Genomic DNA, 25,355 nt, shown 5'->3' with positions numbered 1-25,355 from the left:
CCAGCATCATCCTGCCCCAACAGCAGCAGACACAGTCTTCCATAAACAGGGAGATGGACTTGTACCATCTGTTGCATTCCCGGTGCTTTGGCATCTCTGGAGTACTGGAGCCAGCATGATCTGGAGCCCACTGCATCTGGGGGAAGACATGGAGAAAATGAGAGAGGCCAGCGGGAATCTGAAGAACAGGACCCAAGAGGAGAGATGGGAAGGAGTGGGGTGTTTGGTCTGGAGAGAAGGTGGAAGATCGGCACAATGGGTTTGCAGTGTCTGGAAGACTGCTGTGAGGGGAGAAACGTGAAGCCTCTGCCCCATGTCTGTGGGTTTGGGGCAAGTGGTAATGAGTTTGAATGGTATCACAAAAGGAAGAAACTCCTACTTGTAGGGATGGTGAAGTGTTGAAGGAGAGTGTTGGGAGGCTTTGGTAATGTCTGGGATCTCTGTGGCTGGGGTTTTGTGTTGGGCAGACCAAATATGTGTGTTAGGGGTGGGCTGGAGGCACCTGGGAGTAGGGTCCCAAACCCAGTGGGATTTTGTTTGCAGAAGTTATGGGGTTACTGGGTCAGACAAGGGTCTGGCAGGAAAGAATTTGGTGTGGTGAGGCTGGAGGAGATGAATGCTTCCCAGCCGTGCCTGGCCTGGGTGGTGGGGGAAATCATGGTCCGCTCTGTGGGAGGGTGGGAATCGGAGCAAGTCCCGTGTTTTCGATTTTCTAATCCACAGATTTTGAGAGATTAGGAATCACAGGAGCAGGTGAGCTTGCTGATGGTGCTTTTATCTGTGACTCCTTAAGTGTTGATGAACTGTCAGGATTCACAGCTGGCAGATGCTGAAGGGATGCAAATTATTATACTCCGATTTCTTGAGAAGCATGCTTAGTAGAAAGAGAAGTGATTTCTAACCTTTCAGAGCAATGCTTAATGGCTTCAGAAAACTTGAAACTGGCTCTCATATTTTACTTCTTTTTCTCCTGTTTTTAGATCTTGGCATAGTAATATTTTGAGGTATAAGCCAAGCAAGCCTTCTGGATCTGAACTTGATACTTGCTTATTTTGAAAGATGAGTTTTACAAAAAACATTTTAAGTAGGAAGGGTAATTTCAGCAGATTTTCAAATGCCAGAAGAATTTGCTGTCTGAATTGTTGAAAAATGCAGATTTCTCTCTATGGGAGCTGTTTTCTATTTCAGGAGAAATAGTAAAATGCAAATGCAGGCAACAAAGTTGTTTCTCAGTGTAGGGTGAGAACTGGAGCAAGTTTTTTGCATGTTTTGACTGATTCTGATTTCTTTTTCAGTTGGGAAAATTGGTTTTTACAGGTGAGGCCAAAAAGTGGGAAGGTTGTCACTTACAAGAAAGCTGTAATGTAAAGCATGTTTCATTTGTGTCTTCTCCTCCAGGCAATCGAGCCCTGTGGACTTTCTCTGAAGAAGTTCCAAGGCAGGTGGTGAGTACTTTCCAGAGCCTGCTCCTTTCAAGGCACTCTTTAAATTAGTAATAGAAAAATTAAATTAGTAATAGAAACTACAAGTGTTGGGTTTTGTTCTGCATTGGGTGCAGGAGTTTGCATTTGCTGAGATTGTGGCATGGTTTAATTTTAAAGCTGGCAGGACTAGTCTTTGAGTAGGGGTTTGGCATCAAAATGTTAAGCTTTACCTTTGCACCATAATGAATTTCCTGAGACTCGATTAGTGAAATAAATGTTATATTTTTTAAAATATTTGACTTCAGGGAAAATCCGTACAAATTATGCTGTATTTTTCACTAAAAACCTACACAGTCCAGTGGGACAAAGTGTTTTCTGTGTCAGAGAGCAATCTTAGGGGTTTTTTTTCCCTTCTGTTCTGACTGTATTAATCTAAAGGAATGCAACTTCCAGAGGGTTAAATGAGCTGCATAACTCACACTAATCTCTGCTGTGTGTGACTAATTTTGTCCTGCCTGCACCCAAGACTTCCATGTATTTCATTCGCATGCACTTCATTGTGTCCTTATTTGTAAGTAAGCGAAATATTCAATTGGTAAAGGGCTGCAGGAGGATGAGATTGCTAAGAAATGCTGATGTTGTGGCTTTGCAGCCAGAGAGCCACCTCTTACACTGATGTAAATCAGTGCAGTTTCTTTTCCTCTGGTGGAGCTGATCTCTTCCCACGAATGCCAGCCAGGACTCTGCTCTGTAGCACCCTTTGCTGTTTGTTTTCGTTGTTTCTAGAGAAATATGTACCCTATTTCCTCTTTCAATTCTAGATTTCTTTCCAATGAAATTAACCAAATTATATCATTACCCATTAATTGCTCAGGAAGTTTGTTCTTTAGTTGCATTTCCCTAGTGCACAGGATACAAGCTATTAGAGCTCTTGTGTGTTCAGACTGACTAATGAACTACAGCTGAATGTCCCAAACCTCTAATGGACTTCTCTATCTTTCAAATCAATCTATTTTCCATAGATAAGGTGCCTTTTGATACAGATGGTCCCAGGTTGATCTGAAGTGTCTGTACAGCTAGAATGTAGCCATCTGTACTTGTTTCTTGTTGGGGCGGGGGAGGATGCTGGGGTTTGGTGTGTTGTACTGTGCATGTGTCCACCTTAAATATGCGTTAATTTTGGCCAGAATATGCTTCTTTAACATTTAAAAGGGTCTTATTTAATGTCCCTTAAATGTATTTGGCAACAATTATATCTTTCATTGATGAAAACATCCCCTACTTAATAAACGGTGTTATCCATGTTTTCTGTATAAGGGGAGCTAATTTAACCCTAGACAGTTCTTCTGACTAAGGCTTATATCCGTAACCCATGAGTCTTTTAAGGCCAAAATAAGAATCCTGTTTGCCTTTTGCCAAAATGCTCTTGTGAGTAATAGCTTATGAACCCTTCTTCTTCCCCAGCCCTGCAGCTACGATTGGATCTGTATTATAAACCTGCAAGCTGTTTGTACTGATAATTGCTATATTGGGACCTGGATCATCAGTTGATCTTTTTGAGATGTTGAAAGATGAATCAAGCTCTCTTTTCCTGAGGGCAGCAGGGAGTATGGGGTTGGTGACTGTAATACCATGTGTGTAAAGACCAGGCAATTTTAAACTGTCAGTTTAAATTGTACTTACAATTGGATTTTTTTAAATGTTGTTTCAGGTAACGCCTGAATAGGTTATAAATAAAAAAACCCTTCTTAATACTCCAGACTGTGCTTGCCATAGTTAATGTTTCTTTCTCCTGGGTAGTTGCTTTGGGTAGCACTTTCAAAAGCATGAGGGTCCTGTGGCCTTTCAGGGAAACTTGGGCTCCTGATGCAGTTTTGCAAACAGAATTCAGAGGTGTTGGGTGTTTATAGATCGCATTTTTGCTGCATTAATGGTCTCTATCCCTCTTTGCCTGTTCAAATTCAGGTGTGTCCTTTGTTCCAATTTGGGAATATAGATGATCTGTACCAGTGTGAAGGTACATCTCCAAAGTGTAACACTTTCTGTATGGAGCCTTAATGGTGGTCTGGCTGTGTCAGTTCATATTTAACGTATAGGAAGAGACAGACTTGAAGGCAGACCAGTGCTGAGCCAGCTGGGCATTTTCCAAAATGTCATGTGTGGCCAGTGGCATATGGGTGGCTTCAGATCAAAGTATAGCATTGTGAAAACAAAATATTTATGAAAGTGCCTGAAAGTAGCTTGAATTTTACCCCAGCAGCGCACACCTGGAAGTGAGTGTGCTGGCCAGGGAAGGGGGGAACAGGCACTTGGGTGCTCTCCTGAGAGGGTACCGGGGGCTCTGATGGAGCAAGCTGCTTACCTGTGTTTCTGCCTGTAACCACATAAGCAGCTCTGGGGAGCCAGACAGACGATGGGAGACGCACCCACCTCAGGGCCGCCCTTGGCAAGACGGCCGAATCGGCAACCAGGCTGGGGTCTCCTATGCCTCGGCATGTTTCGGGGTGCTGCTGCGGTGGTTGTGCTGGGAGGTTGGAGATGTGATGTGGGCGTGAGGGCCGTCTCGGTCCCAGGTGCGATGCAGCAGGGCCACAGCGGTGGCATCACTGCAGCCTCTCTGCTGTTTTGGAGGAGCACGTGAGTGGCTGCGACCCATGGCAGGGAAGGCAGAGGATGGGACGTGAAATGGTGTGAACAACAGCAGAAACTGCCTGTCTCTTGCACGGACATGGGGTTCTGCGGCTGAAACAGGCCTCCTCGCTTCTCTGGTCCAGAGCTGGTGTGCATCAATGCGACATCCAGGACTTGAATTTTGAAGTGAAACTTTCTGCAGCCAAAGACTGACAGGTCTGTCCTACCAAACTGGCTTTGAGAAACATTTTATTTTTAAACTGAAAGCTGAGCTGAAATCTATGCAGCCTTTGTTTTCGAGGGGAGGTGGCTCCCCTTGAATGGGAGGTTGCATGGAGTACTGGAGGGTTGGGCTCCTAGAGGTACCTCAGGACCACCTGTGGCTTGACACGGAAATCAAGGAATGCTCTTGCTCTTGGTGCTGGGACATTTTTGGAAATACTCCTGCGCATAGAGCGAGGCTGTAGACACCTCCCCATGGTCTGGCTCTGGGACCTTTTCCATCACTAGGACATCCCCCCTCACTGGGATGTCATCATCCCTGGATCCCCATGCCTCCTGGCATGGCTCCTCCTCTGCTGCCCCTGCCAGCATCTCCCTGGCTTCCCCACAGCCCACCCGTGTCCCCATATCCAGGATCCCATGGGGGTTGCCCTCCTGTGAGCATCCAGTCTCTGCGGGGAGGAAAAGCCAGTCAGCAGAGCCGTGCTGAGCACCGGGGGATGAAGGATGAGGAGGAGGAAAAGGAGGAGGGAGCAGGCATGACAAGGGGGAATTGGAGGCTGTTTTCCCCCATCCCTGGGCATCCTCTGCGCTACAGCCTTGGAAAACTCCCTGGTTTGAGGATTCAAATCCTGTTGGGGAAAGGGAGACCTTTCAGTGCTATTACCTTTTCCTGCTACCTTTCCCACAGTCTGCTAAAACCCTCTGGAGGAAGCTGTGAGGGCTGTATGTCTGCCATACATACAACTATACCGCGGCGGGGGGAAGTGCAATTAATTGGAAAGTGTATCTTAAAAAAGAACAAATGGGGGGAGCACAATAGCAAATGAAGTACCTTGTGTGAGTGGCTTATGTAATGAAGTAGAATTTATTATGGTTTAATGTGTCACTAATCAAAGCTTGCATTTTTCCTTCTTACCACCTTTAAAAATTGCTATTTGAGTCTGTCTTCTATATTTTCATTATAAATAGGTTTTATTAGTATTTTCACTGTTGAGGCTTTTCTGTGTTGTGTTGCACGTTTGCTTTCCGTATATGCTGTTTGCTCATTCAAAGATATTAAGAAGAAAAACAGAATGAATGTGCAACACTGCTGTTCATCCATGTTTGTTTTTATGAATGAATCTTCTGCCTGGGCGCATACAGGCTTTGGGATTGCTTACTTTTCCAAAACTTCTAAAATTCAAACTTTTTCATTAATTTTTTACTGTAATAGGGAAAATTTAAAAGCAGGCTTTGCTTTTAAAAATGTAAGTTCCTAGCCAAGATTTCCAAGCTGGAAGACAGTGGGGTACCAGGTTTGGATTATTCTGTAATAGCGCTGTTTCCCCTGTTGTGTACTGTGCCTCCTACAAACACCACGTGCCTTCTGCATTTTGCATAGATGTTGCTATATAGCATGAAAAAGGAGTGTCTCCTAATGCAAGTATCTCATGTTGATTCACTGCTATACAACTGTTCATCCTCTAATAGTGTGGGATTACAAAGCATTATCATGCTCAGTTTGACTCAGGTAGTGCTATTTTTATTTAAGCTGTATTAAGGTATCATTGTGAATCTTTGGTCTTGCAGCATGGGTGTAATACGATTTACTATTTCTATAAAAAATCAACATGGCTGTACAAATCCTGTCTATAGCAAGAGCTGCAAAGCTTAGTCATGAGCTCAACACTTCCCCCCCCCCCCCCCTTTCTTCTACAGTGAGTCGTTAATTTTTTCATTTTCATGTGACCTCCATCATGTTGGCCAGGCTTGGCATAAAATAAGAGGGTGCCTTGGCTTATGGTCAGGGACTTGGTACTTGCTGGGAGAAGCGTTGGTGTAAGCAGGGGGCTTTGGTGTAAGAGGGCAGAGGGTTTGGGGATGCTCTGTGGAGTTACATGGGCAGCCACTGAGGGAGTGCAGTGGGTTTCATCCATCTGAGCCCTTCTGGGGTCATCTAATTGAAGCAAATGCTACCTCCCATGGGCATCATACCAGCACTCATGTCCCTCCACCTCACTGACTTTTATATCAGGCCCTGCCCCTCTTAATTATAAGGAATGTGGTAATTTGGTGCAGATGCTTTTCTTGCTCCTCTCCTCCTTATCACCCTGCAGCAGCTTGGTGCCCTGATAAAGCAAAAATAAATGTACACCCTAGGGTTGAAGTTGGCTGAGGGGTGCAGTCAGAGATATCTACAGACAGCATGTCTGTCCGGCTGGGTGCCTGTGGGTCGGACAGTCTGCCAGCTGTTGTGTTTCCAGAGGGGGGGGTGGGGAAAAAAGCATGGCCTTTCTTGGAAAGGGAATGCAATGAGAAGTGAGGTGTGATTTTTCCTCAATTGGGACAAATGCGAAAGTGATCAAAATTAGTTTCCTTTGCAATGGGTCTCAGAGGAGTTACCACTAAAAGTCAGCATGGTTTGGTTTTAGCTATTTAGCTACTGCTCCCCCCTTTCTGGGGAGCGCAGTAGGAAGGACATCACCTACCCTTAAACTTCTCACCCCCGGGATTTGCTGGGATGGGAGCTGCTCCAGAGCAGGGGATGCAGCACTGTCTCTTTGGGGGAGTTTCTGGGCATCCTTCTGGCCTTCATCTGCATTTGGAAGGAGAGGTGATGGTTGATGGGAGGAGTGGTGATGAAGCGGCTCAACGTGGGCGGTGTCCTGGGCTCCGCATCCTGGGGCGGCCTGGCTGGCGAGCAGCTTAACTGCTCTAATTGGCTTGTGGCACCCAAAGGCACTGGGATCCTGTCGGGAACGCTGCCACGAGCAGCTGCAGCTGTCTCAAGTGTGGTCTCCACTTATGCAAGAATGAACATGCATGGAGACACATGGGGCCTCAGCCAACTAAAAAATGTGAATGAGCATCTCCATCCCCTTCAAGCCTTCATTTGAAATGAAATAGTCATTTAACAATGGGAATTTTCACAGCTTTCTCCTTAATTACCAGGAATACAGAATAACTTCCAATAACTACTTGACTTCTACCTGACAGAAAAAAAGCCAGTGATAGTGGCTGCATGCTCCACCGTTTGGTGTGAGCAGCCCAGGATGTCCATTGAAGGGATGAGAAGATGCTGTCGGTTTGCCAGTGCAGCACCAGAGCTGGCTTCTTGCAAAGGCTTTCAGTCCTCCTCCCTGCTGATCATGAGCTGTTGAGTTTAGGTATGGAAATCAGCTGAAGTCTGATCTCCATTAATGCCATTTAGGGTAGAGGAACATAAATTGTCACTTTTTCCATAATAAAATATATGAATAATTTTGACATGGGATGCACACTGGGTTTGAGAGTAGCCAGGCTTGAAGGCAGGGAAAAATTTCTGAATATTAATTAAAAGGTTTTTTGAAGTGAAGGCTGAAAAACCCATCCTATTTTGAGGGTTTTGACCTACCTAATGTGGTTTTTTTAAAAAAAAACCCACCACCTCTCATTTATTATACCCGTTTTTATGCTTAATGTTTATTTTAGCTGTATTTAAGTGTTTTGGTAGCAAAGTTAACCATTTAACTAGTTAACCACTTGCAGACTTCCAGGTCTGAGCATTTTGCTGCAGCTTTGTTGATGCATTCCTGCTGTGGCCAGGGGCTTGGGCTCCATTGCTTTGTTAACGGGTTTGTTTGGTGGGCTTGGTGTGGGGCTTCTTTTTGGGGGGTGGGGTGTCATGTTTGTTCCCCCCCGACACCACCAAGTGTTGCATCTATATCTACCGTCGTGTCCAGACATTGCCCTCCTCCTGCATGGCGTTCTGGTGAAGTGCCAGTGGAGCATCAGTGAGTGGGTGGGGTGCAAGCTGTTTTTTGTGTGAGCAAAGGGTCTGAGCTAAGCCAGACAGTTTTGTTTCCTTCTCCCTAAGCATTTGGTATTTATAAATACTGCCTTGAGTTACCAGAAAATCTTGTCTCTTAGCAATCAAAATCCCAATTGCTCCCTTCCAGAGAGCTGCCCTGCATCACCAGGGGAAGCAGATGTGGCCATCAGACCCTGTCTAGATTTTGTTGTTGTCTGGGATGAAGCATCAGGATCTGCAGTTGGACTAGATGATCATTGTAGGTCCCTTCCAACTGAACTATTCTATTCTATTCAAGTGCAGACAGGATTAGAGAGCTGGAAGAGGACTAGGCTGTAGATCCCAGCTGGTATCTTTGTTTGCACTTTGGTGCAGGAGGGGTGGGAGAGATTTTCTTTGCTAGGTGTTTGCTGTCTGTCTGTCTTACACCCTAAAGCCTGAGAATTAATTGTCTCAATTTTGATTTCATCAGCAAATAGAGTGTGGTCACAAAATGTAGTGAATGTGCTACAGTAAAAATGAATACAGAATTTTTAATTACACAGAAAAGAAATTGTTTGGTCTTCATTGAATTTCAAGGGGAATACAATTTGATATTTTCTTCGATGAAATGCCAGGAAAAAAATCATTTAGGAATCTTTGTAATTTGGGGCGGAAATTTCATTTTAGGGATTTACCATCACAAAATTATTTCATGGCACGTCAGTGTTAAGGCATGTATCCTTAAGGGCGTATATCATGTTTCATTGTTATGTGGCGTTACTACCTAAATGTCAGAATAGTTATTTATCTAGTTCTGATCATTTATATTGGAATCACTAAGGCAGTTTGTTTTTAAGTCTTTTTCTAGGTTAAAATACCTTCTTTCTGAATTACAATGAAATGTTTTAATGCTGTAACAAGGAGCACAATAGATAATGTTAAATAAGAGTATAAAAATAGAAACTTCAAGATTCAAAACCTTGAACAGATTTGTTTCAGAATATATGCTGGGACTACCTTCCCTCAGTTTGCATATGCTTTCTAAGTGGTTTGAATCTGAAGAAAAGAGCTTTTTCCTTTTGTTTTGGTTGGGTTTGGGTTTTGGTTTTGGTTGTGTTTTTTGTTTTAAGTTTGACCAAATATATTTGATAGACTCTGCTCCTCACTTATAGAGTTGGGTAAGAGGATTGAGTGGTCCCTGTTCACCACTATAAAGATAGGGGGAGATTAATTTACCTGCAAAATGGCAACTGAATGCAGGATTGATAGAAGATAGCAGGTGCAAAAGACATTTCAAAGCAGGAAGGTACTAAATGTTGAATTTTGTAGAGTACCTGGGAAATGACTTCAGGTTGTCCGCTTGAATCAGTGTGCTTTTAAAGTTTGTAGGCTGGGTCTCTAAGGAAAGGAGTTTGGTTTTGCAGGCTATCTGGTTCTTCCATTGTTTCCAGACACCTACCACCTCTGTGGTTGCATTCCCCTCCAGCCACATGCTTTCTCTGCACCCTGGATAAACTGTGACTCAGTAGAAGAGTGTGCCTTACTGTGCTCTCCATCCCTCCCAAATCCTTCCCATGATGGCAAGGGAGTTGTTCTATTTCTAGCTAAACAAATGTAAAAGCTTGATTTTATTTCTTACTGCATCTCAAGCATCCTTCTCCTTTCAGCCTCCCATGCTCTGCGAGGTGCCCTGGTCAGGGGTGGTGATGGTTCTGCCTGGAGTCCCAGGCATCCCAGGGGAGCAGAGAGGCATCCACCTCTGTGACACTACCCGTGGAGAATCCAGGGTTTATTATGCCTAAATGCAAGTCAAAACCTGCAAGAAGTGGTTTAATAATGGGAATGTCAGCAGACCCCTGAGTACAATACTGGTGCTGGATGCTTTCATAAATCTGAGGTTTAGGGATGACAGTTATGATGCATGGCACTGGGAGAAAGTGAAACTGCAGTCATTAAACAAAAATGGGTTTTTAAACTAATGGCAGCTGCCTGAACAGTTTTGCAGTGAGATTCCCTTAAGCTACCATTCTTCAAATAATACAGGTCCTATTGACTTGAGGAAAAAAAAAAAAAGAAGATATTTTGGTTTGGTGCTGTAGCACTGCTTTTACATTCATCCCAAAGGTCAGGCTGCTAAGTGTTTGCTAGGTTTTAAGCTGGAGGTGTTAGAAAATAATGAATGGCAATGTTTCCAGATAATTCATTCACTGTTATTCCCCTGAATTAAGCCACCTGCAATACCAAGGATTCACACCTGTTTCTAGATGGGTTTCCAAGCAAGTATAGGGGCACTTTTCTCCATCTAAACTTGGCTGTGTTTAGCCCAGTAGGTAGTTCTCCACAATTTCTCTGTTACACGGAATTTTATCCAAATATCTCCATCAAAACCTGTTCCAACTCCTGCTGGTTTAAAATTGCACACAATAAAGCAGCGTGTTGCCTTGTCTCCTTTGAAGCCATCATTCCCAGCCTAAAGCTGGAGATGTAAAGATGCATGTATTGCCTTTCCCTTTGTGCCAGAGAGGTCCTGATGGACAAGGACTACCCGTGATCTGAAGTGCATTGGCCAGTTTCCTTGAAGAGGCATTTCAGGAGGGTTTGGCAGTTTCAGAAGACCAACCCATTCTCAGCCGCTGACTTTCAGATCTTTTTAACTTTTACTTCTCCCCTGCCCAGGCTTGGTTTCTTCCTGAAAATAGCATGTTTTGGTTCTGTCTCCCTGTCCCCCTCATTTTTCAGCTTGATTAGAACTCATAATCCTTTTTCTTCCCCCCCCCCCCTTTTATTACAAGGAATAGAGGAGAGGACAGAATAACCCAGACTGTGAAAGGATGCCAAACAGCAGAATTTAGTTGTTTTGTGTCATCTCCCTTCATATCACATACAGCTTGGAGCCCAGTTCTCTCCTTAAAAGTTCAGTTTCAGCCTGGGGCTGGCCTTGCTTGCTGAGTAACTCCAGACTGATTTTTAAATATTTTTTTTAAATCATTATTTTTTTAAAGCAAACAGTTCCATTAGAAATGTATGTGAAATCCATTGAGAGCAGTCAGATTTCACTTTGAAGTTCTCCATGTCATGAAATGACAATTTAAAGTTGGATGTCATAATGCTCTCTAGTTTTTCTAGGAGAAAGAAAAGAAAACCTGCTAAGACTGAGCAGAGGTTGGAAAGGATGGGCTAGGGGTCCAGACATCTCCTGCCATGTCAGGGATGTCAGAGCGCAGCTTTCAGAACCTGATGAGTTCTCTTCCGAATGTCACCTGAAGTCCCAGCTCTCTGCAGGTTTTGGCTGTCCTGGGAGACTGGATAACATACTACTTCTTTCCACCACTTTTTCTCCTTTGCTTCTGTAGTCTGTCCTAACCATAAACATGTTTTCTGTGGGCAGTTTTTTGTGGAAGAGGAGAAGTGTTTAACTGCGGTGACTTCAGCCATGTTTTCTTCTTTCTGGGGGGTATGCTTGAGTCAGGAGAGTGGAAGAAGAAAGGTTAAATTAACTGCAACATGAACATTTGAACAGATGGGTGACCTCTGTAACACCAAGAACCGTTTAATTTTAGAAATTTGCAGGCTGTTTTAAGTTGGTTGTGCTCTTTACAACCATCTGAGCTTAGGTACACAACACAATTTATTAGCTTACTGCAAAGCATTGTTGCTTAATTTCCCTGCTGTTTGAAACACTGGGGTTTAGGCAGAATGAGCAGGATCCTGGAGCATCAATGGGATCAGCTCCCTTTGTGCCAACTTTCTTTAAATCCCTGGAAGCTGAGGCAGGAGGGATGCTCCTGGTCATGCTGGAAGGAGCTCAGCTCCTCTGCTTCACTTGCTGCCCCAGCAGAGCTCAGCTCTAGCACGGACAAGGGCCATGGAACAGTTAATTGTGGGCAGGGTGGAGACAGATGATCATCCTGCCCCAAATCACTTAACCGTCTTAAGGGTCTACCCTTGCGTGCCTGAACGAGCCAACTAATCTTTCAGTGAGCCGCACAAGTGAGCGTTGAGCTATATATGGTATGAAGAGAGAGATGACACAAAATGATCAAATTCCCCTATCCCACCTCTCCCCAAAAAGCTGTGCACTGTATGGCTGCTTAACAGTGGAAGAGCATCGCTGTTAGGAGCAAATGGTTTCAGGCTATGGTGGGTTCTATGTCCTCTGGAGGTGCTTAGGTCAGGGTTGCATATCTTCTGAAAATGTGTAGGCCAAATGGATGGTGGCTGGATGCAGAAATTCTTGGGAGAAATTCTTTGAATCAAGAGGTATCGGACTAGACCAGTGCTTTTCAATGCTCTTTGTGAGATAGCACCAAATTCCCAGGGGCTGTGCTTCGGACACTTGTATGGTGATTTGGAAGAGCAATATCTGCATGGTGGCCACATATGAAGTCCTCGGCACTGTCCTGCAGACCTGCTGGAATGAGCAATGCCGGGGTCCCATGTGGGATTCAGTGAGTCAAGGATGGAGGAACAACAGTAAAGTGCTTGGAAATTGTCTTTATAAGGAGCTTACCATGTTAGTCCACCAAAAAGTGAAAGAAGAAAAAAATCTGTATTGGTGCAGCATGTATTTCTTTTATAGAGGTCTGGCTTATCATTACGGTTGGCTTTTCTTAATTACTGCTAATGCTTCTGCAGTCTGTGCAGTTGGAACTGGAATGTGGCTGGCCCGGAGTCAGGGTGCAGAGGCTTTTATCAGGGCCACTTGGAGACAGGACATCTGCAAGATGTATTTATTTTTTTTCTTATTTGTCTTCTCTAAATAAAAATATGATGCTGTGAGAATGTCCATTCTGTCCTATTGCTTCACTCCACCAAAGTTGCCATTTTCTGACAAACTGTTTTAGAAAGTTACGTTTGGCAAATGGCTGTTTACTGAATTCTTCTCCTATCGTTGCTGCTTGTCCGTAAAACCCAAGTCTGTTTGTATGCAAGCTCAGCTGTAGCTCAGTTCAGAGCATTCTTTAAAACATAGTTGCTTTCTGCTCATTTGCTTTTTTTAGCTCCTTTTCTCCCATGATGGGGGAGCTGCAGGTACTTCATATCTGACGAAGGCAAATCCAGTACCTGCAGAGCCGAGGGCTGTTAGAAGCTGCGACAACCGCGTGGTTGGGTTTCCTTGCTTTACCCCAAGTGTTGGAGCTTCAGCACTCTTGGCATCCCACAGCTATAACACAGAGAGCATAATGAGGATTAGCTTTGTAGGAGTGAGTTTCTTCTGTCTGTGGAAGACCACGTCAAGCATCATGAAGGAGCAGCGGCCCTTGTTGGTTCCCCAAGTCCTGCTGGCTCAAGTCCTCAGCCAACAAGGGAGACTTCTCCATGATAACCTTCAGCAAAATTGGCTTGTCAGGAGGAGACTTGGGAGAGGTAGCTGCTTGCTTTTTTTTTTTTTTTTTTTTTTTTTTTTTTAAGAAAAGTGATTTCCTTGGGCTTGGTGCTCTCTCTGAAGTGAACTTAACCTGCTTGGGGTACTGGGATTTGTTTTAGAAATAAAATAGTCCTTCATCATGGAGCTCTGTGCAAAACTGTGCTGTTCAAATCATGGTGGGGGGAAAGGAACAGTCCCTCAGTGGCACCAGTTGTTGCAGAGTGTCCTGGTTTCAGCTGGGATGTAGTTAACTGTCTTCCTAGTAGCTGGTACAGTGCTATGTTTTGAGTTCAGTATGTGAAGAATGTTGATAACACTGATGTCTTCAGTTGTTGCTAAGTAGTGTTTAGACGATAGTCAAGGATTTTTCAGCTTCTCATGCCCAGCCAGGGCACCTGACCCAAACTGGCCAACAGTGTATTCCATACCATGGGACGTCCCATCTAGTTTAGGAACTGGGAGGTGGGGGCAGGCATTTGCGGCTCGGGGACTGGCTGGGTGTCGGTCGGCGGGCAGTGAGCAATTGCCCTGCGCATCATTTGTACATTCCAATCCTTTTCTTACTACTGTTGTCATTTTATTAGTGTTATCATTATCATTATTAGTTTCTTCTTTTCTGTTCTATTAAATCGTTCTTATCTCAACCCAGGAGTTTTACTTCTTTTCCTGATTTTCTCCCCCATCCCACTGGATGGGGGGGAGTGAGTGAGCGGCTGCGTGGTGCTTAGTTGCTGGCTGGGGTTAAACCACGACACAGAGTTTTTCTTAAACTGATAAATATAAGGCTGTCCCTGGCAAAGTGAGCTTAAGCAAGGCTTAACATGCTTTGCCCATAGTTACTGTGATATAACCCAGCTTTGGCCACCTTAGCCTAGCAATGGGTGTTTCTGGAAGAAGGTAGGGACTGTAGTTATAAAGGGAAATGCAATTATAAAAGCAAAAGAGCAAACAGTTGTTTATAATCTATAAAAATTGATACTCAGGTTTGCCTTCCTTGCCTTAAGGTTTTGTCATTAGAAGCAGTTTCTGTAAATACCATCTCTTTCCCCTTGGAGAGATCTCAAATTGCTGGGCTGGAATTGTTGTCTGGGTAATCAGTAAACTTTAATTTACATTATGGTTTTTTCCTTGAAGTTGGTTCTTCCTGTACTAGAGAGAACATGTCTAAAGCAAATGTAAAATGAAGAAGGGTTAGATTTGACTTGACTCACTTTTACTATATGCTCTTACAATTTTGCAATATGAATGTCTTCCAAAACAATTATGGTTATTGCTAAATGGACACTAAATGATTAATCTACTAGCAGACAGCCAGCGCAGTAGCGTCTTTGAAACCATTTTTGAGCCTCTTCCCTGCTGTTCTTTCCCTGCAAGACTGGTTTAAAGATAAGACACTGACAATAAAATAAATTGTGATTCGTAGCCCGGTTCTTCTTCAGTCTACTCCTTTGCTTCAGTATTGTGCTTCTGGCTCGCACTGAAGTGTGTAATGAAAGAGGTTTAAAGTCTGCCCTGAGCCAGAAGAACATTCAGTCTTGTATTTCACTTGAGGCATATGCTTAAATTATCATGGGGCTGGCTGGATTTATTCGTGCACTTAGATGCATGCTTAATCCAGGTGAGTAATGATGCTTGAGAGCTTTTGTTGATGGGAGGTCACAAGTGCTCTTCTTTGCGAGTTGGTGGCATCATGTCCAGAGCATGAGAAAATATTCATTGATCATCTTACTATCTGGAGTAGTCCTTGTACTGGAAATACCTGCTTACGTCCTGGTTTTCTTCTCAGAAGGTATCTCTTTTGGCCTACATGGTGCAGAGGGAGAACTTGCCAGCACGTAGTTGAGGAGCAATCTGATTTGCAGCTGAATTTAGGAAGATTACTAAACACTTTAAAATGCAATGATTTGTGAGAGAAAAGGCAAGACTGCAGAAAAGACTCTAGCTTGGTTCCTCATACATTTTGTAAACTTGTATGTTTTTAACATTTTTACAGCTACAAGTCATAAAGCTACGTACCATGTTGCATCGAGACAACCAACTCAGCAAATCGTCTGGTGTCTGTAGATGCCGTGGACTTGGCTGTGTGCTAGTGCTGGTTTTAATTGTCTTTCTGTTTGAGGAGATGTCCTCAGAGTATCTCCTCGGGTTAGAGGTTAAGCTGTTTCTCATTACTTTGAATAGCAATGGTATGTTTGGTTGTACGCCCAGTTGAGCTGGCTCAGAGCTGGTAAGCAGCAGTGGAGCTGGGCATAAGTCATGGAGTTACTCATATAGCTTCTTACCCTTCCCTTAAGTTGTTCTGGTTAATAATATAATAATAACTCTGGACAACAATAGGTTTGCTCCCCTGGGTTGTGTGATGGCAATTCTGTTGTTGCAGAGGTTTTAAGTTTAACTCTCAAACTGCGGGCAGAAAGCCAGTTACTCCACGTATGGTTGAGTAGTGGCTTGATGGAGCTACAAACCAGATCACACCCGTGCTACCTGAAGTGGTAGGGCTCATTAAAAAGAAATTTCTGTTGGTTTAAGAAAGAGTTACATCTCCTTGTTGGGAATGTTTTCTCTGCACTTTGAAATATTTTCTCGTCCCCTAAAGGCAACCCTGTGCTCTGATAGTAACACTTTCGTTCAAGAACAAGAAGGCTTAAAAACTGTCTCATACTGCGCACTTTTTAAATTCCGGCTCTCTCAGGTAAACCGATCACCTTTTCTTAATTTCACGTGGTGGAAGAAACAGTCATGACGGTGCTTATAAATGATGCAGTTTGTTTTTGCTCAGGATGCTGAAGTTAGGGAGTGAATTCCAGGCAGACATCTGTGCTACGTTAAGGTTATTCAGACCAAAGCTTGGTTTTAGTCTTAACGTATTTGCTACCAAATTTTAGTAACTAAACATGAGACAGACTGCTCCCACCCGGCAACAGATATGGTTGGTTTGGTGTAGCTTTGGTACCTGTTCCAAAATGGATCTGATGACCATTGTTTAAAAATCAGCACCTTCCCATCCTCCAAACCTCCAGGTGTGGGAGCCTGTGCTGCAGCTCCTGCCGCAGGAGATCAAAGAGGGGTGATGGTGTGATGAGGTCAGAAAATGGATGTGAAGATGCTGAAGGAGAGCACCAAGAGCGGTCTTGTCTATGGGTGCTGAGGTATGAGGCCACAGGTGGCAATTAATCCCACTTATTTTTAAGGTAGTTTTCTCCATGTGTTGTGAGACTCATTATCCTGCTGTTTAGGTTTCTCTGTGAGTTGGTGGTGGTCAGCGTGTTTCAAAATAGCCGGTTGCACGAAGTTGTGTTGATTGTCAAGTCCAATCTCATGCTGTCACAGAGAGTGAGGAGTAGACTTTAAACTCAAACAAACAAACAGGTCCCCTCTCGGGTGCTTGCCCTGCTGAGAGGCCGTTCACCTCCCTCCCTGATTAGAAACTGCTCCACTTTCAGTTTTAACTTACTCATGGGCTGTTGACTAGTTTGAGGGTTTTTTTGTCAGCACTACGGGTTTATTTTTTTTTCCATCTGCTGTTCACCATCCTGATGCAGTTACACCAAAAGCTCTTCTCCCTTCTTGTGCTTTCATTTTAAGATGCATCAGCCAAGTGCTGCTAGTCTGCCACTTTCCTTAGCCTTGTTTTTTTAAATTTGTATCACTGAAGAACATTTTGATCTTTGCTCTTTATTTTTATTTGCATGATCTAATTCAGCTTGACTTTTTGGCAATTTCCCTTTACCCCTTTGCTTCCTGACCTCCGTGACACAGCTGATCTGCTGAGCAGCCCTTCCTTTCCATTCCTTGCAGGCACTCTGCTTAGTCTTAATATCCCTTTTTTGGTGATTGTTCCTCCAGTTAGATTGGGAATCATTCCCTAGACATCTCCCCCACTTTGCTTGGGGTTATAAGTACCAACTCTTCCCCCCCTTTCTTCTTTGCCATAAAGATATTATAAGCTTCTTAGAAGTATGTCCTTGAGCACTTTAGTCCAGTTGACTTCCATACCGAGTTCCTTTGATTCCTCAAAGCTTATGGGAAATTGAAAATATGAATTTCTATGTTTCACTTCAGAGTACTCTTTCTACCTAAACCACATGATTACAACTGCCTCCAGAGTTACTTTCTGTGAGCACTTACAGCTACTTACAGTGTCTAAATTAGTATTGCCCTTTTCTAGTTCAGCAGCTGGAGGATTACAACTGCTGTCTGTTGCTTCCAGGAATATCTGTGGTCAGCTCTTAATGTTAATAGTAGGTTCTTCAGTTGAATATTTTGGGAAGTTACAGTCCCACAGTAAGATAAACCCTGTTAGCGCTTTTACCTCACTGTGGACGTTGCAATCTACACTGCAGTCCCATGCAAACTCTGTAGGGTGTAGGACAGCCTGTGCCTTTGTCCCTCCTTCTTCCAAGCAGCATGGACCCCACAGCAGTCATAGGCCAGCCATGATTGCTGTCATCCTGAGCTGCTTCTGCTTCCTGACTTTCTTCTGTTGCTGTGCCCTGGCTCCCAGTGTCAGTATGTTAATGCTTGATCTTGTTTCTTATTCATCATCTGTGAATTTCTGGCTTATTATCTAACATCCTATGCTGCTATTGATGTTAATGTGCTCTTCATTCTCCTAAGTTTGGATGATACTGTGTGCTTTTTTGTCCACGTTTACCAATCCACCTGTCTGTTTATTAAAACCAGATGTGGGAATTAACTGATTTTCCTGATTATCCTCTCTCTAGAAGTTGTGGTTTGGTTTGGGGTTTTTTTGGGTTTTTTTGGTTTTTTTGGGTTTTTTGGGGGTTTTTTTGGTTTTTTTGGTTTTTTTTTTTTGTTTTTTTTGGGTTTTTTTTGTTTTTTTTGTTTTTTTTGTTTTTTTTTTTGTTTTTTGGGGTTTTTTGGGGGTTTTTTTGGTTTTTTGGTTTTTTGGGGGGGTTTTGGGGGGTTTTTTTTGGTTTTTGGGGGTTTTTTGGGGTTTTTTTGGGTTTTTTTTGGGTTTTTTTGTTTTTTCTTTAGTTTAAAACCCTCAGCTGTGCCTGCTGTGATCACAGAAGGCCATTTCTCAGCCATGGAGAAATGTCCTTTTTCCATGAATGCCTTCTGGTGGTGGAGCACCCTAAAGCTTCCCTTGCGTGTCAGTTCTTGAACCATATGGATAACATTAACTTGTAATGGCTTTTCCTTCCTTTTGTAGCATCTAAAGAAAGTCCCCAGGGATGATGCTCAGAGGCTAAGCCTGGTCTCCCCAGGCTCTCTCTGTAACCGAGAGGGAGGTAGGCACCACCAGGGAGCATCTAAAACAAGGTCCTGCTCCAGATTGCCTTCCTAGTCTACTTGTTCCACTGGCAGAGAGATGATCCTCTTCTAGGCTAAATTTAGTCCTGAGCCTTGATCATGCCTGTGGTCGAGTTCTCCATCTGCACACTGAGAGCGAGAGCACTTCATCTCTTACTGGAAGGCCAAAGATAAACCTCTCGGGGAACAAGGAACTAGAATACTCTTAATAATAAGGACCAAATAAAGTGATGTAAGTAAAGGGAGAGCTAAGGACAGTACAGTGGAGCAGCTGGGGGCACGAGACAGGAGAGGAGATGGAATAAAGTCAGGCCCCCAACAAATGAGCTGTGGCCTTGCAATCAGAAGCAGCTGAAAGACTTTCATGGTGCAAAGACATCTTGCAGAATCTCTCCAAGCAGGAAGAATGAATCCAGATTGCTGTATCTGCAGTGAGGAATTGTTTTATTTCCCATTAAAAGGGTAGAGACAAAATCAGATTTCCACTCTGAGTTGTCTTATATTTTTAGCCTGTGATTGGATTGCAAATACACACTGGATATTTACATTTCTAGAATCAGGCTCTGGTGCCATTTTCTTAACCAGGATCCAAGTTAATTTGCTGAGCTTCCAGATGGAAGCCATTTGTTTCTTTATTACAGATTTGCAGGAATGCTTAATTTAATCTAGATTTTTCTAGCTCAGTAGTTTGCCTATCCTAACATTCAAGCATTTTCCTTACCCCCCCTTCTCCCCCTGCCCCTTCCCCTTGAGCTGAATTATCTACTCATGCAGAATAAAGAAAATGGGTTTTGCAGAAGGAGCCACCTGTCTGTCATCCATCCTGTATGGAAGCTCTTGGGGAGCAGATTGTCCTTCCATCTCCTGCAGAAGGTTTCCTAAGAGGGGACTAAGTGCAAGGCATAGCTGGTAGAGCCTCTTAGCCCTGTTTCACTTGGTTTGTTGAGGCTTATTAAATTTTGCTAGCTTCTTTGTTTTAAACTATTTAATGATCACCTTAATCTGGTCTAGTACATGTGCCGAATAAAGATGATGTTAAACTGCTGGCTCTTTCTCTGTTGCGGGTAGATAAGGATATTTGCAGGGGGAGGCTCATAATTTTCCTTAGCAACATTCAGCCTCCAGTGCATTGAGTGACTTGTGATTGTATTATAGCCATTTCTTTAATGAAATTTTAACCTACATGTCTCTTTACAATCACTTCTGCCTGGGGTTCTTAGTCATGCAAACACTATGTATATCATTGCCGTGGCATGCAGTACGTACTGAAGAAGCAGATGGGGTGCAGACAGGTTAGCTCACGAGAGCCATCCCCTTTCTTCATTACTGCATTTTCCATAACAGTTAAGACTGTGGTAGGAAAAAATGATGCATCATGTTTTAGCTGCTTTAGTTTCAGAATGAGTGTATTGAACCAGCTTGAGGTCAACTTTATTATTTCTTCTTCCTGTGTTACGAATTTCCAGTGCTCCCAATAGTCAAACCTCATCCCAGATAAACACAGAAGTGCTGCACAGAGAGACTGCATCCCTAAGCCTCGGAGACACAGTGTGCCAAGAGCCACAGGCATGCTTGAGAGCTCGTCCTGAGCAAGTTGGGTCAGTGACCTGCAATACTTAGTACATGGGTGAGCATTTACAGTTGTCCTGTGTGGTTTCTGTGTTGCTTATGGTCATGCAGGAGCTGAAGGAAGCTGGGGTTGGTAGGGAATGCGCAATATGAAACTGTCCTTCTTCATTCCTTGCTCAGGATTGTTGCCTGTGCGGTAGTGATGATGGGGATGGCGTGATAAGGTACCAGAAGACATCTTTTTGTTCTGCATCTGTACAACATAAAGTCTTGCTGCCTCCTGGTCTGTGGTTTAGGCCCCAAGGTGCCAGGGTGATGTTTTCAGCCAGGTGATGCTCAACCCTTGCAACGGTAGGGCAAAGTGGGGTAGTTGCTCACTTCTGGTATAGATAGTCCTTGGTACTTTTAGATTTTGGGGGTGGAAGTGGCAATATTGGTTTTCTCCACAGCAAATGAGTGGACAGGTTTTGGAGTATTTTATCAGGCGATGGAAGCAATGGGGGCTCATTTCTGGAAGGCAAATGATGGACCGTGGGACAGGGCCGGGTGAAGGAATCCTGCCGTTGTGCCTGGGAAGGCAGGCACGGGCTCAGCAGCGCATCCCAGCCTCGGGACAAGGGCAGGGGGTATATCTTGTACGTGCTCCAAGGGTCAAGGCACAACCTGGACCTGATTCCCAGCACCACCGGCAGGCTGTGGAACACCACGAAGGCAAAGGTGGTGTGGTGGAAATGATACAGTAAAAGATTATGTGGTTAACAGTACTCAGGTCAGCATCTGAGGTTAACAGACAACAACTCAAACAGGGTGGGATTTCTTTAGGACCAATAGAGTAATATATGAGATGTTTAAATTCTTATCTTACACATTTGTTTGAATACAGTACTGACTCATTAGTGGGAGAACTGGTTTAGTTTACTTACAGGAGGTGAGATGACATGATAAACTTGAGTAGGATAACAATCTAGTATTTTGCATTATTTCACATTATATAAATGGTACTATAATATATATTTTATTAGAGCATTGTTTTTTATCTTAGTCTACCACTATAAAAAAGGATGAATATAAAGGAGAAAGAAACAGCATTTGTAGTAGAAACAGAAGCTTCTGAAATGTAGCTGAGAGATAAGCTTGTTACATTGAAACGGTCAGCCTGGGAAGTTTTCTCCCTGTTGTGCTGCACATGCAAACTCATTACAACCCTTTAGGAGTTTCTCACAGTCTCTTTCTGCCTTAGTGTGACCAGGACACTAAAAACATGGGATTATCCCTGTGCTCCCCGCAATCGCAGCACCATACAGTGTGCATGTGATGTGAAAATTGCTCAGCAAGGCTGCCCTGCAGCAGCCAGAGCTGGTTTGGGCTACCTCATAAATCCTACTAAGTCAGGAGTGTCAATACAATATGTACAACTTTGGTTCAGAGGGGGCTATTTATAGCTGCAGTAAGAGTATTATGTGCACAGGGCTTTTCTTTCACACCTGATCAGGGACCTTGGCAGATTCAACATCCATCCCCTTTACCCGCTCAGCAGCTCGGGTGCCAGACCTCTGAGAGCACAAGGGTTTTAGCTGGAAATCCTTGTCATCTTCTAAGGCCATCTGAGGGCCATCACAGAGGAGGAGGTCGTGATTTTCTGCCTGCCTCTGTACAGCATCTCCTCGTCTCCTGGCTCGCTGGGTTCGGTGGTTTGGCTTTCAGGGCATGCAGTGCCCCGCTGTCACCATGAGCACTGCGGTGGGAAGGAGGAGGGATGCCATATACATGTCAGTGATGTCATTAAACTTCTCAAGCTCTTCTCAGTGATGAGTGAGCTTTCTGAAATGTTTTGGGGTAAAGTGCATAGGATCTGGAGTTTGGAGGGACCAAATGTGGTGGAGCTGCAGGGGCAGGGTAAGAAGGAGATGTGCTTGGCCTTCGTGGGAAGGATGATTTACACACCCTGTCAGCGATGGCAGTTCGTGGTTTTAGGGTCTGGCTGTGGAGATAGGAAGGACTTTCCTATAAGTTTCCAGCCTGGGGTAATCCAGCGGTGGAGTGAGGACCTTCTTTGTGACCTTGTGTTCACAGTCTGGTTTTAGGCTTTGGCATTTGGTGAGCACACTAATGGTATGTAAAGGAATTGCCACAAATTTAATTTTAAAATAACACAGCGTTAGTGGAGTACAAATAGCAAAGACCAGTAGAGAACATGTTCCTTCCTGCAGCCGGCCTGGGCTGGGGTCCCCCCCACCGCCAACAGCCCCCTGGGATGCTGCCGTGAAGTGCAATCAAATGTGTTAATAAAGCGTACAAGCTTTCTGCATGCTTACTGTGTTACATCAAGCAAGTTGATTATAGGGGCTGTTTATTTTATGGGGTTTTTATATTCTTATTGGGAGCCATTTGTCAGTCTGCATGGAAATCTGATTAGCTGAGAATTTCTAGCTCTGGTATATGTTAACCTATAAAGTGAAGGATGCAGCAATAAACACAGCCCATTAGGCTGCTGGAGAAGTCTGTAGGCTTCTTTGGAGAGTGGAAAGGAGAGGTCTTGACATTTAAATGCCTTTCCCTTGGGAACTCGCCTGTGTTTGGTGTGGGTGTTCTGTGCCAGCATCCCTTGCAGGGGCTGGCAGCCCATTTCAGCCCACTGGTGCTGCTCTATGCTGCTGGAAATCTGAGGTCTGAATGTCGGTGGGTCTCCGTGCCCACACCGGTGGTGAGCTGAGAAGAAGCTGCCTTGCTACGGGTGGTCTCGTGTGGGAAGGGAGCAGAAGGCTGGTGTCACTGCAGTTTCAAATCCACCCCATCGGCAAAGTGGTGTTGGCAAAACTTTGGGCAGCGGGAAGGGGAAGATGCTGCTTCTGCAGAGCAAAGAAACAAGAAATTGTAGCTGACTGTGGTGCTTCTGCAATGCTTCCTAGAAGTAAGCACGCTGCTCTTTGCAGAGTGTGGTTCATTAGTTAAGTAGGTTTAAATTCAACTCTCCTTCAGGGTATGGGGCACAGCATAAGGCTTCCCCTTCACCTATCAAATGCACTTCCCCATCGCTCTGCATAAAATAACTTTCAGGTTTTTTTTGCAAGGAGATACTTAAATTTGGCACCAGGCACCACGGTGTGTTGCCAGAGGGTGTTGAATGGGCACTGTACATGACTGGATAAAGCACGGACAAGGTGACTAATAATACCTGCAGCCCTGCAGCGATATTTTTGTGAAATGCCTCCAGCGTAGCAAAAGCCCAGGGCTCTTCTCACCAATACCCTCTTCTTTTTGCTTAATTACAACAAAAGATTTAATTTTTTGTTAATAGTGTACAAAAAACTTTTGGCAATAAGGTAAGCAGAGGCTGTGGAAAGCTTTGCCATCTGTGGTGATGCATTCAGGACGCCACTACCAGCATCACATGGGGTGAGGTGGTTTGGGGCAGCAGAGCAGTGCTGCTCACATCCCAATCCTGGCATCCCTGAAAGAGGCCAAGCTCCATCCAGGAGAGGATAAAGGTGTACTTTTAACACTGTTTTGACAGGATGAGTTCAGCTGCTTGGTCAGGGTGGATCTGGTCTGCAGCGTGCCTGAACGACATGTCGGCACATAACCTGCCCCGGTCCCTTCTGGGCACCCTGATACATTGATCTGTTTTGAAAACCCAGTCTGGCTGGTTGAGACGGTCCAAGAGGGCTGACAGAGTGAAGAAAGGGGTGGTTGTTAGCTAACGTCATCTGCTGTCTTAAAGCCAGCCTGTGTCTTACCATGTGTTTGTTGGGTTGGACTGGGAAAAGATGTTCCCATCAGCTCTGCTTCTTAAAACACACAAACATATTTGCCAGCCTTTCCAAAAGATTTTTGAATTAATTAAGGTATCTGCAAGGCTGCATTGAATCTACTTTTTATCCTAGTGTAGAGGACCACTGAGTGGTTGGAGTGACCCAACTGTCTTAGCTTCCACCTTTTTATGTTCATGAACATCTTCTTTTTATTGAGGTTGGGGAGCAAAGCTTGTGTCTTCAAGTTTTGTAGCACTTGAAGCTGTCTGGTCCATCCCTGAGCTGCTGTGCAATGGCGTACCCACCAAATTTTTCTTGTCTTGGAGGTAAAAATTGGTAGTGAGATACTAAAACTGAGGCAGATGCCTTCTTATGATTTTGAGTGGCTTCGTTTTATCTTTCAAGTTTGCTTTCATCAAAATGACAGCTTACACTTGTTGTCTAAGCAGTATGGTATCCAGCAAGTAGTGAGGGCATTTTTCTGTCTGGGATGAGGCATCACCAGTGACATCAGGGTGGTGCAGAGCTAGTGTGGGATTTGCAAATGATCACTCCTAAAACCAGTGCTGTGATTAATTAGGGTTTTCAGAGTTCTGGAACAATCATTTCTATATTAATAATGTGCACATCTAAGTGGCCCTCTGCTGGCATGGGGTTTCTCTTTGAACAGAGGTTGAAACAGGTAATTTTGCCATTAGAGCCTGAATATATAGCCACATCAGGCTGTGGGCACAAACTGTGTCTTGTGTAAATGTATTTGCTCCTTGACGATTTTCTTCTCTTTGATGCAGAAGTCTTGCTGCTGTAGGTGTAGATATGTGTATGCTGAGCTGAGCCCCTCTTTTTTTAAAGAAATATCTGTAAATTTCTTATAGACACATGTTGGAAAAGCAGGGAATCTTTCAACTTTTGTCTTTATTTTAACTTTGAGGGAAACTAAGTGCTGTACCAGAAACTCCCACAACGGATGGGTGACCAGCCAAGTGGTCTCCTCCTAGCTCTGAAAATTCGGCCTGGGGAGCTGTAGACTGCAAAACCATCAACTGCTTGGAAACCTTTCAACCTTTCTACCTGCCTGCATCTCTGAAACTAAAGTTTGGGGTGTCTCTTGAGATCCCGTATCTTGTTTAACGACAACACTCAAAGATACTATAAGTAATGATGTCTGAGGAGCTGCAGAAGTGAAGCAACAGCCAACTCCTGGCTAGTAGGGATTCAAAACTGTGTTTGAACTGGTGGGAAGGAATGAACGAATAATCCCATGCTAGCTCTTCTTTCTCTGAAACTTCTGCAGCGAAGCTTTGGAGGTGTGAGCTGCATCTTCTGCCGGTGCTCCTGGATGTCCTGAGCCTGGATGG

At 44.1% G+C, this 25,355-nt stretch overlaps 1 protein-coding gene across 3 annotated transcripts in view; it reads left to right on the top strand.

The window, feature by feature from the left end:
• Positions 1-25,355, top strand: part of HPCAL1 (hippocalcin like 1) — a 66,925-nt gene that overhangs the window by 15,144 nt on the left and 26,426 nt on the right. For 2 of the 3 annotated variants that reach the window (XM_069805810.1, XM_069805811.1), the window contains exon 2: positions 1,399-1,445. The exons of the other annotated variant lie outside the window; for it this stretch is intronic. The gene's annotated coding sequence lies outside the window, so the exon portion shown is untranslated. The remainder of the gene's footprint in view (positions 1-1,398; positions 1,446-25,355) is intronic. 3 annotated transcript variants of the gene reach the window in all.

This window comes from Haliaeetus albicilla, chromosome 18, assembly GCF_947461875.1.
Source record: "Haliaeetus albicilla chromosome 18, bHalAlb1.1, whole genome shotgun sequence".
In the NCBI taxonomy this organism is placed as follows: domain Eukaryota; kingdom Metazoa; phylum Chordata; class Aves; order Accipitriformes; family Accipitridae; genus Haliaeetus; species Haliaeetus albicilla.
The sequence above is the reverse complement of the archived record's forward strand: the minus strand, read 5'-3'. Positions and strand labels throughout refer to the sequence as shown.